Raw genomic sequence first — 14,727 nt, 5'->3', positions numbered from 1 at the left:
ACACATGTTCAACACCTGGCAGAGGCTGCTGGTTCCTATTGGGTTTATCCTGCAGGTTATATTTCTTTATCCAAACAACAGTCTGTGTACCATGGTAGCTTTGAACTAAATGCCGTGTTAAACCCCAGATATATGGACTTCATCTGTTCCCGTAACATGAAACGCAGCATGCTCGCCGTATGTCCGCGGAACGTAAATCAGATGCGTGCGTTATAATGCGGCACTTCATTGATGCAGAATATTTTCACATAAAACTTTTCTGTAGCGATTTCAAAATGTCGCTCGAGAACCAGAATAAACTGCATTAATACAACCACTTGTATTTATAACAACAACTTGTATTTATATAGCGCCGTTAACGCAGTAAAACGTCCCAAGGCGCTTCACAGGAATTTTATTAGACAAATATTTGGCACCGAGCCGCATAAGGAGACATTACGGCAGAAGTTTGTGGTCAAAGAGATAAGCTTTAAGGAGCGTCTTAAAGAAGGAAAGAGAGGTAGAGAGGCGGAGGGGTTTAGGGAGGGAGTTCCAGAGCTTGGGGCCCAGGCAGCTGAAGGCACGGCCACCGATGGTGGAGCGATGGAAATCGGGGGATGCTCAGGAGGGCAGAATTGAAGGAGCGCAGAGATCTCAGAGGGTTGTAGGGTTGGAGGAGGTTGCAGAGATAGGGAGGGGCGAGGCCATGGAGGGGGTGTAAGCACAAGGATCTAGATTTTTTTATTTGTGTCTTTGCCGTCAGCGAGCACAGGGGTGATGGCACGCAGGTAACTGCCTGGATAGGCAAATGTGGCTTATTTTCCCCAATGTTGTCAACCGCTTGCATTCGTATAGCGCTTTTCACATCCCAAAGCACCTCACAGTTTGAGGGTTAGTCCCGAGTATGAGGGAGGTTTGCGCAGGTGAGTTTTCCGACAGATTTTGAAGGTGGGGAACGATGAAGCAAAGTGGAGGGGAGTGGGGAGCGAGGTTCAGAGCTTGTGGGGCAAGGTGACTGAAGGCTTGGCAGCAATGGTGGCAGTGGGAGTGGCGACACACAGTTGGCCAGAGCTGTGTGGACAGTCAGAGGATGTAGGGCTGGAGCAAGGGTGGGGGGGTCGCAAAAGTCGGGAAGTGAGATAACAGGACTTGGTGCGGGTTGGGATCCGGGAAAGCAGTGACTTGGATGAGCTCAATTTAAGGAATGTGGAAGGTTGGAAGCCGGCCAGGAGAACACTGGAATAATCCCATAGTGATCCCAGGGAACAATTAACGGGGTCAAGTGGCGGCTCTCAAAGCGGCTGTGGTTCCCATCGTCCTGATCGATCGTCCACACAGCTGCACTGAAGCAGCCATTGTGAAGGAGATTGAAAGCCCTGTGCGTTATTAACCCCTTTGCTGCCAAACTGCTGCCACAGGACAACTGGTGTGTGTTTGAAAGCGGCCTGGACGTGGTGACTAGACTGGTTTGCAAAGAGAACCTGCACCCTGTGAATTCTGCCGTTTCTTCAGGTTGGATTTCAACGCTAATATTCTCCAGCCCCAAGAGCAAGAGGCAAAAGGAGGAGGGCATTCCCCCACTGCTGCGCGTTAATGAAAGGGACAAGGTACAGATTGACGACGTCAAATCATAGGAAGAACAACAGCAACTTGTATTTATATAGCGCCTTTAACATAGTGAAACGTTCCAAGGTGCTTCATAGGAGTGTTATCAGATTAAAACATTTGATACCGAGCGCAGGTGACCAAAAGCTTGGTCAAAGATGTAGGTTTTAAGGAGCGTCTTCAAGGAGGAAAGAGAAGGAGAGAGGCAGAGAGGTTTAGGGAGGGATTTTCAGAGCTTGGGGCCCAGGCAGTTGAAGGCATGGCCGCCGATGGTGGAGCGATTATAATCAGGGATGCTCAAGTGGGCAGAATTTGAGGAGCGCAGATATCTCAGGTGGGTGTGGGGCTGGTGGAGATTATAGAGATAGGGAGGGGGCGAGGCCATAGAGGGATTTGAAAATAAGAATGACAAAGAAAGAATTGCATTTATATAGCGCCTTTCATTATCAGGACATCCCAAAGCACTTTACAGCCAATGTGATTTGATTACTGTAATGTATGCACCTGTAAGTATACACACAGATTGTAGAGCTGTTGACCTGTAATTTCTGCAGTCTGGAGGAGTCCATGTTCCATGTCTTTGTGCAATGTGTGAAGTTGCAGCCCCTCTTCCATTATTTAAAGGGGCTGCTCCTCAAATTCTGGCTGCACTTCAGTCCCACGCTCCTGATCTTTGGGCACCCAGTGTGGAGGGGATCGGGTAGGTCCGAGGGCCTCCTCGTAGGACTGCTCCTGGGCACGGCCAAGGGGGCCATTAACCGGTCCAGGCAGCAGGCGGTCGAGGGGGTCGTTCAGCCCGACTGCCTGCCTCTCTTCCGCGGTTATGTTCGAGCCAGGGTGTCCCTGGAGATGGAACACGCGGTGTCCATCAGTACGCTCGCAGCCTTCCGCGAGATTTGGGCACCGGAGGGACTGGAGTGCATCATCACCCTTGGGAACCGAATTTTAATTTGATCTTTTAATGTTAAAAGTTTAATTTGTTTAATTTGTCGGTTTTAGTGTCCCTTTAATAAGGGAGCACTTGATTTATCGTTTCAACAAAATAGTTGTAGAACTGTTGCATTGTGAGTGGCTTAGCCAGTCACGTGATGTTCACAAGACTCAATAAAACCCCAGCCAGTTGGGTTCGGGGGATCCACGATGAGGCAGGTGGTTGTGAGCCTGGTGGATGAACTGATAATGTGTAGTGTGATTGTTAAACCTTTGCTAATAAACCAACTAGTTCTTAATAGCAATGTGTTGCTATGAATTCTTAAGCAAAGAACCCCTGGAGCACATACATTACAATTACCATAAATTGAGAGTAAATAAGGAGAAGCTGTTTCCAGTGACAGGAGGGTCGGTAACCAGAGGGACACAGATTTAAGGTAATTGACAAAAGAACCAAAGGGGGAGATGAGGAGAATGTTTTTACGCAGCGAGTTGTTGTGATCGGGAACGCGCTGCCTGAAAGGGCGGTGGGAGCAGATTCAATAGTAACTTTCAAACGGGAATCGAATAAATACTTAACCAGGAAAAGAATTGCAGGGGTGTGGGGAAAGAGTCTGGGGGAGTGGGACTAATTGGATAGATCTTTCAAAGAAACCGCCACAGATATGGTGGGCCTAGTGGTCCCCTTCTGTGCTGTATCATTCTATGAATTATAGAATCATAGGGGGGGCATTTTAATCCCCAAAACAGGTGGGTTTGGCTCCCGGTGGCATCTAAAAATATAAACAATCTGAAACGCGACCCCCGACCCTTCCCATCCCCCCCACCTCCAACGCCCTTCCCATCTCCACCGAGGCCCTTCTTGTTATGTCTGTAATGCACATATGAATGACTCCACGAGGCAATGTGTTGTACTCAAACTGAAGTGACCTTGGTCCTTTAATCGTAACTCCAGAGTGAGGCACAAGCATGGTGGGCAGCCTTTTATACTGGGCCCTGCACACCTATGCAGGTGACCCTCAGGTCTCCCAACACAGTGCCCTCTGGTGGACAGCCTCTGCCACAGAGGCAGGAAACCCCGGTCTCCACCAGTTGCACCCTCTAGTGGTGCCAGCATAGTATATACACAGTGTAAACCTTATTGATAGTACATCAGGTAACAAGTCTCCATCTTATGCAACTAATAAGTGACTACACAGAGAGTATACCTACAGTTTACATATATAATACTTCTGATCTCTACCCCCCACTCCCCCCCCCCCCCCACCGCAAGCCTCTGTGCCTCCTCTCTTCTCCCGCCTGGTGCCACAGGCCTGTCCACCCAACAACCAGTCCACCTCCCACTCTGCAAACGGAGCCGAAAAAATGGTAATCAGACCCCGCCGTTAAACTCGGCACAACCTGAGGTAAACCTATCCTTCCGGGCTTCCCGACCTCAGAACAGCCTCCCTCCGCCCCCATCCCTCCCAGCCTCCCCAAACTAATATCGGGGCTGTGCCGGTGTTTATGCTCCACAACAGCCTCCTCCCAAACCCCCTACCTCATCTCATTTCCTCTCCGTTCCAGGTCGAGCTCATCTTTCCCTACTGCACTGTAATTAAAATGGGCTTAATTGTTGCCGAGGGACAGGTTTCCCGCAATTCATTCTGCAGTCTTGTCGCGGCCAGAGAAACGCAACATGAAACGGTAACCTCTGAACAGCCCAAGAAATGGACAGGTGATCTCACGTTTCAGTGTGACTGAGAGGTCGCAATGATCTCCGAGAGAGTCAGCCACGAGTCATGGAGTTCCTCGTTTCGTGAGATTATTCAAAGGTTTCACTGGGCTATCATCTATCAGTCCCGAGTAATCCTGATTACTGCCTACTTTGTAGTGTGGTTTCTGAGATTTATTTTGGCGACAAATCACCTTTGAATGAGAAACAGAGGATCGACACATAACTGAGCACAGAGAACACACCGCGATTAGCGTTTTGAGAGTCCGGATGCAGCACGGCACCACGCCCTTGCTCAGTTTCTTTCCGATGTTCAGGACACAGTGACTGGTGGAATCACCTATACAGTTACTATCGCTTCAGTAAAACTCCGTCAGTTGTAGAGCAGGTTTCAGCCATGGCTCAGTGGGCAGCACTCTTGCCTCGTCGTCAGAAGGTTGTGGGTACAAGCACCCACTCAAGAGATAAGTCTAAATTGACACTCCCAGTGCGGTACTGAGGGAGTGCTGCACTGTCGGAGGGGCTGTCTTTCGGATGAGACGTTAAACCGAGGCCCCTGCCTGCTAAGAACATAAGAAATAGGAGCAGGAGTCGGCCACCTGGCCCCTCGAGCCTGCTCCGCCATTCAATAGGATCATGGCTGATCTGATCATGGACTCAGCCCCACTTCCCTGCCCGCTCCCCATAACCCTTCACTCCCTTATTGCTCAAAAGTCTGTCTATCTCCTCCTTAAATATGTTCAATGATCCAGCCTCCACAGCTCTCTCAGTTGGACATAAGAGATCTCCCGGTGGGCACTATTTTGAAGAAGAGCTGGGGAGTTCTCCCCGGTGTCCTGACCAATATTTCTCAGGTTTCCCCTTAAGCTCCCCTCCCCCAGTGAATTCAGCCCAGTTTTGCCGTGTTGCTAACCATATTAACATCTTCTCATCCCTTGGATCATTCGAGAGGGACAACAGTGGGCCTTTCCCATGGGTCCAACATCCTTTCTCTAGAGGGTTGTCCAAACTGACACACAATACTCCAACTGTGGCCTAACCAATGTCTTGGTTATAGCTACCATGTACAGTAGACAACTCAAGTCGCTGGAGAAATACCACCAACGATGGCTCCACAAGATCCTACAAATCCCCTGGGAGGACAGATGCACCAACATTAGCGTCCTCGACCAGGCCAACATCCCAGCATTGAAGCACTGACCACACTCGATCAGCTCCGCTGGGCAGGCCACATTGTCCGCATGCCAGACACGAGACTCCCAAAGCAAGGGCTCTACTCGGAACTCCTTCACGGCAAACGAGCCAAAGGTGGGCAGAGGAAACGTTACAAGGACACCCTCAAAGCCTCCCTGATAAAGTGCAACATCCCCACCGACATCTGGGAGTCCCTGGCCAAAGACCGCCCTAAGTGGAGGAAGCGCATCCGGGAGGGCGCTGAGCACCTCGAGCCTCGTCGCCAGGAATCAAGCGTAGGCAGCGGAAGGAGCGTGCGACAAACCTGTCCCACCCACCCTTTCCCTCAACGACTGTCTGTCCCACCTGTGACAGGGGCTGTGGTTCCCGTATTGGACTGTTCAGTCACCTGAGAACTCACTTTAAGAGTGGAAGCAAGTCTTCCTCGATTCCGAGGGACTGCCTATGATGGTGATGATATAGCCGCCATCACCTCCTTACCGTTACATTCTCTTCTAATTCCTTCCCTTCAAAGTAATTCAGCATATGTGAAGCTCTTTTGAGGTGTTCCTAAGCCATATGTAACCTTCATAATGGGAGCACTGAGCAAAAGGCCGGGTGCCCAGGGAGAGCTGGGAACACTGGTGAGCAAGTCACACAGCTATCAGCGGCCAGTTCAACAGTGTCATTGGCGGGGGACAACTGACTCAAAACTAGGACCGGTTTGACACCGCCGACAAGTGTTAGAAAATGACTTGCGTGTCACAAGGTAGAGAGAGAGATCCAAAAACAGAAAGGACCAGACAAGACGCATTATAACGAGTCAGCAAAAGGCAACCTTTATACGATGTTCCCCCATCCTTTATTTGCTTTTTCCTGTCCCCCTTCAGACTCCCCGATTACTCCCGCCATGCACCATTCACAACTGAGAGCCATCCCAAATACTCATAGGGGGAAACTAAAACTAGGGGACATAGTCTCAGAATAAGGGGCTGCCCATTCAAAACGGAGATGAGGAGGAATTTCTTCACTCAGAGGGTTGTAAATCTGTGGAATTCTCTGCCCCAGAGAGCTGTGGAGGCTGGGTCATTGAATATATTTAAGGCGGAGATAGACAGATTTTTGAGCGATAAGGGAGAACAGGGTTATGGGGAGCGGGCAGGGAAGCGGAGCTGAGTCCATGATCTTATTAAATGGCGGAGCAGGCTCGAGGGGCCATATGGCTTACTCCTGCTCCTATTTCTTATCTTCCTACACCCAAGTGATCCGACACAGCCCAGGCACAGCAGTGGACATCCGCCCCCTCGAATGTCAGCCGTGGCTCAGTGGGTAGCACTCTCCCCGGGAAGCAGAAGCAACTTTTCCCCTAATTTTTTGGGGAGGTGCACGGCCCCCTTAAGGGACTGTGTGGCCCATTCACAGTTTTGTGCATGCTCGGAACTTAACACTGTAAAAGCTGATCTTGGGCAGAGCGCTGCGTAGCTTAGAGGGGACGTTGGCCAGTAGGTCCTCGGTTCAAGTCCCACTCCAGACACTTGAGCACATAATCCAGGCTGACGCTCCCAGAGCAGTGCTGAGGGAGCGCTGCACTGTCGGAGGTGCCGTCTTTCAGATGAGACGTTTAACGGAGGCCCCGTCTGCTCTCTCAGGTGGATGTAAAAGATCCCATTGCACCATTTCGAAAAACAGCAGGGCAGTTCTCCCCCGTGTCCTGGGCCAATATTTATTCCTCAATCAACATAACTTAGAAAACAGATTATCTGGTCATTATCACACTGCTGTTTGTGGGAGCTTGCTGTGCAGATTGGCTGCTGCCTTACTAAATTACAACAGTGACTACACATTAAATGTGCTTCATCGGCTGTAAAGCGCTTTGGGACGTCCTGAGGCCGTGAAAGGTGCTATATAATTGCACGTTCTTTCTTAAGACATAATCTGAAAATTAGAGGCACGGAAAATCAGGAAGCACTTTTTCCACACAAAGTGTGATAGAAACCTGGAACTCCCTCCCTCAAAAGGCTGTGGATAATTGGAGCTTTCAAGACTGAGACCGGTAGATATTTGTTGGGTCAGGGTATCGAGGGATATGGAGCAAAGACGGGTAAATGGAATTTAGGCACAGGTCAGCCATGATCTGATTGAATGGCGGAACAGGCCTGAGGGGCTGAATGGCCTCCTATCTCTATGTTCCGAGATGGCACAGCCTGGCGGCATGTTGATGACCCGTCACTGAAAATGGTAAGCGTTGGTCGAATGGACCACACTGTCATTTGTGTTTTTTACTCTGGAGCCAAAGGGCTGGATCTTGCTGGTACAGTAATGGCATGTTAACGACGCACGCTGTTATTGACGAGCCAATCAGCCAGCAAATTCCGGGGATGGAGAGAGATGCCACGAGCTGTGAATCTCCAGAACTTGCCACTCGATTTACGCCGTTCTCCCATTTGCTTCGCACAAAAGCCCCGCCCTGTTATTTTTAAGAACTTGCTGGATTTGCGCATTAAACTCGCGCGCAGGAAGTTAAGTTTGGCAATTAAGAGCATAAGCACCTTTTTAACAATGTGATGATTGTTGATGCAATGCCAGTCAGCCTCTCTGGTTTGGAAAGGGAACAATTATACCTGTTCAATCCCGTTCCTTCGGGTGGTAAATTATTAAGAGTTTAAAGAAAAGTCTTACTTTTTTTTCTGTCTCTTTTTTTCTCTCTCTCTCTGAATCCAATCTTTCGTCCCCTCTCTTTATTTCTCTTTCTGTTCCTGGTTCAACTCTAACTTGCCCGATTCCCTTCTTCATCGTTCCTCAGTTTCTTTCTCATTCCTTAAATCCCATGGGTTGAGGAGACAGACTGTGGGTCCCGTCGCTGCCCGGGTTCCCAGATTGCCCGTTTGCCCTCGACGCCCCGTTACTCGCTCGCACTGACAGCAACGCGCAGGGCGCAGAAACTGTTTTGAGCGGAAGGGTGTGGGAGGAAGTCTAACTCACAGGGCGGGCCTCGAGGTAGCCTGATCCTGTAAGGTCTGGGCCAATCCTTCAACGCTCGCAGAGACATGGAAGCACCACACACGTCGGCCTCACTCGCAACATTCCGAGATTTCGGCTCTGGTCGGAAGAAAGACGATAACGAGTCTGCCGGCTTTGCTCGCAACGTGATCAAAAAACGCAACGCTTCAAAAAAAAAAAAAAAAAAATCCAGGTCATCCACTTTCCGAAATGATTTCTTGTCCGGATGGCCACAGGGTTTGGGTCGACCCTCGCCATACTGTGGGGCTGGATTTTCTGCGTGTTGCCGCCCCTGTTTACGCCCCAGAGCAGCGGCAATGGCGGCCGTGAGCTCTTGCGGGCGGAGGGCCAGCTTCCAGCACCCCGCCGGGACCCGCGGGGCCGGTTTCAGGGACGGGAAGCAGAGTGTTACCGCCCGAAGGAGGCGAGCCGGTGTACAACGCCCCCTGGTTGCGACATCGGCTCGATTTTTGGCTCCCGCCGGATCCATTGCGCCCCCTGGTGGGAGCGCCTGTGAAAGCGGGCGGCCCGAGCTGTAGCGGCTCCAGTGGGGTAAGTAATTGCCAACCTCAGGTAAGTGCGATTGCTTTAAATTTGATCGTTTTTTTTTTGCGATTCATGTTGTGGGGTTGTTTATTGGGAATATTTCTGGTGTATTTGTCCGGGTTTTTATCACCCTAGGCCTCCCTCAGAGCGCTCCCCAGCCGGCTGTTTAGCTCGGGATTTTCGCACGCTCAGCCGGCCTCGCGCCCGGAGGGAGGTGTGTAACGTCTCCCCTCGCGCTCCGCCCCACACTCAGGGCCCAGCTGCCCAATATTGCCGACTGAGGCGCAAACTGTTCCCGGGCGCAAACTTTACCGCCCCCAGATGAGCAAAGACAGAAATCCGACTCTCTTGACCTGTAAGCGGCAGAAGTGAGCTTTGCACTGGGACCGTTCACCAGACAGACAGCGTGTGTGCGTGTGTGTGTGTAAAGTCACAGGAGGGCAGACAAAACGCTTCAAGGACACCTTCAAAGCCTCGTTGAAGAAGTGCAACATCCCCACCGACACCTGAGAATCCCTGGCCCAAGACCGCTCAAAGTGGAGGAAGTGCATCCGGGAAGGCGCCGAGCACCTCGAGTCTCGTCGCCGGGAGCACGCCGAGGCCAAGCGCAGACAGCGGAAGGAGCGCACGGCAACCCAAGCCCCCCCACCCACCCGTCCCTCCAACCACCGCCTGCCCCACCTGTGACAGAGACTGTCGATCCCACATTGGACTCATCGGAGAACTCATATTAGTGTGGAAGCATCATCATCATCATAGGGTCCCTCGGAATCGAGGAAGATTTGCTTCCACTCTAAAAGTGAGTTCTCAGGCGACTGAACAGTCCAATACGGGAATTACAGTCCCTGTCACAGGTGGGACAGACAGTGGTTGAGGGAAAGGGTGGGTGGGACTGGTTTGCCGCACGCTCCTTCCGCTGCCTGCGTTTTGGTTTCTGCATGCTCTCGGCGACGAGACTCAAGGTGATCAGCGCCCTCCCGGATGCACTTCCTCCACTTAGGGTGGTCTTTGGGCCCAGGGACTCCCAGGTGTCGGTGGAGATGTTGCACTTTATCAGGGAGGCTTTGAGGGTGTCCTCCCAGGGTCATCCTCGATTCCGGGCGACCGCCTGAGAAGAAGACACATGTACGTGCCGCAATCTAACTCTGTCCTTGTTCCCCATTTTGGTGCCCTGTGCAAACTCCCACACGCTGCATCCTGTGTCGCTTGACAGCTCTCACAACCAGTCACAGCGAGAGGAGAGAGCGAGAGCGAGAGAGAAGCCCGCACCAATTAAATCTCGCATGTCTTTTGTTGCCGCAAAAATACTTATCGAAGTGATATCGTATTCATTGTGTTGTTACTTATAACTGTAACCCAGCCTTGGGCCAGCAAGATTATGTTTCATGTAAGATTGCCATTAAAATTCTTTCATTGCTGCATGTTGGCTGTGTTATAGCTAATTACTTCCCTTCCCACCACTAAGATTAAATTAGCTGTAATGACAATGAAGTACTGAGGGGTTAGCAATTGGACCACCTCACAAAGCCTGCAGGCCAGCACAACAGAAGCAGCCACAGCGTTTGGGTGACAGATGGTTGCTAATTTGGTTAATCTATCACTGATGTTGCCGAGGAATGGTATCTCCTGGATCCAGAAACAGCTTAGAACGCACAGCGCCTCTGTGCGAAATCAGCCGCAAAGCAGAGCATGCAGGCGCCCTGACAACGCTGCATTCTGTCTCCCTGACTCGCACGCACACTAAATCACGCCTTACCGGTGGGGGGGCGCGCTGAGAGGGAATCGCGCTGGAGTCGTGCCTGTTCTTCACACTCCATCTCAAGGTCACGTCCAGAAGCATCCAGGTGTTCTGACGCACACGGTGCTTGGTATTGGGACAAAGGAACAGAACAGACTTAAACGTGCAAGGCGGCTCGTTCCTTATTTAAACATCAGCTGTGCAGCTGTGGCTCAGTGGGCAGCACTCTTTCGCCTCTGAGTCAGTAAAGGGTTATGGGCTCAAGCCCCACTCCGGAGACTTGGAGCACGACGATCCAGGCTGACACTCCCGTGCAGCAGTGAGGGAGCGCCGCACCATCGGGGGCAGTGTTCCCACTAATTTTTCTTTGGGTGCGCAGGCCCCTTTATGGGGATGCGCGGCCTAACGGGAACATTGGTTGGAGGTGCCGTCTTTCGGGTGAGACGTTAAACCCTGGCCCCGTCTGCTCTCTCAGGTCCCATAGCACTATTTTGAAGAAGAGCAGGGGAGTTCTACCCGGTGTCCTGGGCCAATTAACATCACAAAAACAGATTATCCGGTCATTATCACATTGGTGTTTGCGGGAGCTTGCTGTGCGCAAATTGGCTGCAACAGTGGCTACACTCCACAAGTACTTCATTGGCTGTAAAGCGCTTTGAGACATCCGGTGGTCATGAAAGACGCTATAGAAATGCAAGTCTTTGTTTCTTTCTCTCAGCTGGACGTAGAAATCCCATAGTACAACTTGATGAAGACCAGGAAGTTCCCCCTGGTGTCCCGGCCAATATTTAATTTTTCGTAGCCAATCTTTCCAATTCTTTGTCAGATCACAAACGCCACATCAAGGATCACTCTGCACCAATGCTCTTAGCCAAAAAGCCTAGAGCCACTGCACCGTTCCTGGAAGTACTGCAATACCAGGTTCGTGCCATGGAGGTGGATGGGTCAGGTCCCCCACACACCTCCGTGGAGGTGGATGGGTCAATCCACCCCACACACCTCCTATTTATCCCTGAACCAACACCAACAGATGATCTGATCGTTATCTTACCTGTGGAATCTTGCTCTGCGCAAACTGGCCACCGTGCATTCACGGGAACATGAGAGAACAGCCCCTAAAGACCTTTTGGGATTATAAAGAGAATTTCGGTCTAAGTTATACACTTTAGAATTTAGCTCCAATTTGGTAAACGTTAGCGTTTTTTCTGGACAGCAATCGGGCATGGAGGGGCTCGTGGGAATGTCTAGCCCCAAGAGTTGATTGAGGGGGTAAAATATTTGCGTTATCATCGAATATTTTTGCGATTAAGGAGATTCAAGGAAACCTAATAGAGGTCATTAAAAATTAGGAAGAGGTTTGAAAGGGTGGATGTGGAGAGACTGTTTCCACCTCTGAGGGCAAACCAGAACAAGGGGGAAAAATACCAGTTGGCCACTAACAGGTTAAATAAAGAATTGAGGAGGAATTTGTTTACAGAGAGAGTGGCGACAATGAGGAACTCGCGGTCTGGTGAAAGCAGAGAGCACTGGTGCATTTAAGGACCCGCTTAACGCACAGATGAGGAAGAAGGGAACGGAGGGGTACAAGAGGAGGTTGGAAAGAGGTCATTGTAAATGGAGCTGGATTGTGTGGAGAATAAACGTGGTGTAAAGCATTAATATCTCCGCTGAAGCAACATCACAAGCGCCAATCTTGTTAATGGCTTTACATCTGGACCATTATAAATGTGCTCGTTGGTTAATGCTTTCTGTCTGTAAATTATAGACAGTCCCTCGGAATCGAGGAAGACTTGCTTCCACTCTTAAAATGAGTCCTTAGGTGGCTGAACAGTCCAATATGAGAACCAGTCCCTGTCACAGGTGGGACAGATATCGTTGAGGGTAAGGGTGGGTGGGACAGATTTGCTGCACGCTCTTTACGCTGCCTGCGCTTGATTTCTGCATGTTCTCGGCGATGAGACTCGAGGTGCTCAGCGCCCTCCCGGATGCACTTCCTCCACTTAGGGTGGCCAGGAACTCCTAGGTGTCGGTGGGGATGTTGCACTTTATCAGGGAGGCTTTGAGGGTGTCCCTGTAACGTTTCCTCTGCCCACCTTTGGCTCGTTTGCCGTGAAGGAGTTCCAAGTAGAGCACTTGTTTTGGGAGTCTCGTGTCTGGCATGCGAACAGTGTGGCCTGCCCAGCGGAGCTGATCGAGTGTGGTCAGTGCTTCAATGCTGGGGACGTTGGCCTGGTCGAGGACGCTAATGTTGGTGCGCCCTACCTCCCAGGGGATTTGTAGGATCTTGTGGAGGCATCGTTGGTGGTATTTCTCCAGCAACTTGAGGAGTCTACTGTACTATACAGGAGAGCGGGTATGGCACAGCCCTGGACAACATACCTCGGGAGCCTCTTATCAACAAGAGCAGACATTGACGACAAGATTCAACACCGTCTCCAGTGCGCCAGTGCAGCCTTCAGCCGCCTGAGGAAAAGAGTGTTTGAAGATCAGACCCTCACAACTGCCACCAAGCTCCTGGTCTACAGGGCTGCAGTAATACCCGCCCTCCTGGATGTCTGTAAAACACAAATACACAATCACCAGGACCAGTCTTGTTAATGGCTTTACACAAAGGCCCTGTCTTTGTTGATGGCCTTACGGATGGCCTTAAGATTTGTTGATGGCCTTACAGAGTCGACTACTGTAACTGTGTTCGCCAGTCAATGCTTTCTGTCCGAGAGACACGGTCACAAAGGCCGGAGGAGATGGGACCAGATCATGAGATTGGAACACGATAATTCAATCAACAGGACAAGACCAAGCCCCAGACAGCCATCAACCAGGAATGTGACGATTGTATATTGAAGAAAGGTACAAGAAAGGTAACTTCCAGACCCCTCATCACACGGAGGAGACGACTTCAAGGGAGGAAGAGAGGGTGACCAACGGAGCTTCCCACATCAGCACGTTCCATCATCCTTGGTTGTACGGGAAGTAAAGCATGCGTTTTAACCAAATCATTACTGTCCAAGGTGTGTATTTCATGCTGTGTGTGTGTTTAATAAACTGTTCTGGTTTACTAAAGTGAGTATCCTTGGTCGTCACCATTTATTCTACTCCAATTTAAGTAAATAAGGACATTTAAAATTCCCTGCAGCGGGCATAGACCAGCTGGGCCGAATGACCTGATTTTGTCCGATAGCTTCCATGTCATTCAAGGGTGTCCGTTCGTTGGGCAGCAGTGAGTTCGCCCGTCATCTCCGGCCATCCTAAAACAAGACTTTAAGAGACAGAGTGTGAGCGCAATTTGGCCCCTATTTTCCCCAGCATTGGACAGTGAATTTTTTGGCGCCCAGCGATGTTTCTGGCATAGACGGACATTTCAAAGTTTCCCCCAATGTTTGGGCGCCATATATCCTGGCGCTGGTGTACGGTAAAAAGCTGTTTACGGCCGTTTCTGGCCATTGAGGCCATTTTCCCCACCGCCGTATTTTTTCAAACCGCGCGCAGATTGAATACCATTTGAAAAAAAACCCTACCTTCACTTAAATAAATCGGCGCGGCCCACCACTATCCCTGGCCGAAGGTCCTCCGCCCCTTTTTGTAGAAAATAACTGCAGTTTAAAAGTAATTTAGCTGAAAAAAAAACTTACTTTTAAGGCTCTTCCTTGGTTGTGGAAACTGCAGGCAAATTTTAAACAAATCTTCCCCACGCGCCTTTTTCTTCGAAGTTCCAACTGGATCCAAATCGCGTAAGATACTGCCAGGAACATCACCAGAAATGTAGAGTAGCCTCTTCTTCCAAAACTGCAGGCAAATTTTAAACAAATCTTCCCCACGCGCCTTTTTCTTCGAAGTTCCAACTGGATCCAAATCGCGTAAGATACTGCCAGGAACATCACCAGAAATGTAGAGTAGCCTCTTCTTCCAAAACGGCAGGCAAAATCACCACATCAAGCTTAGTCTTACTTCACCAAACATCCAGCTCAGCCTTTTCCTTCGCAGATAAAGTCTTCAACGCAGCCGATTCGGCCTACTGCTATCCCAGGCCGGAGGTCCTCCA

Source organism: Pristiophorus japonicus, chromosome 15, assembly GCF_044704955.1.
Source record: "Pristiophorus japonicus isolate sPriJap1 chromosome 15, sPriJap1.hap1, whole genome shotgun sequence".
Taxonomy (NCBI): domain Eukaryota; kingdom Metazoa; phylum Chordata; class Chondrichthyes; family Pristiophoridae; genus Pristiophorus; species Pristiophorus japonicus.
This window is presented reverse-complemented; position numbering follows the sequence as displayed.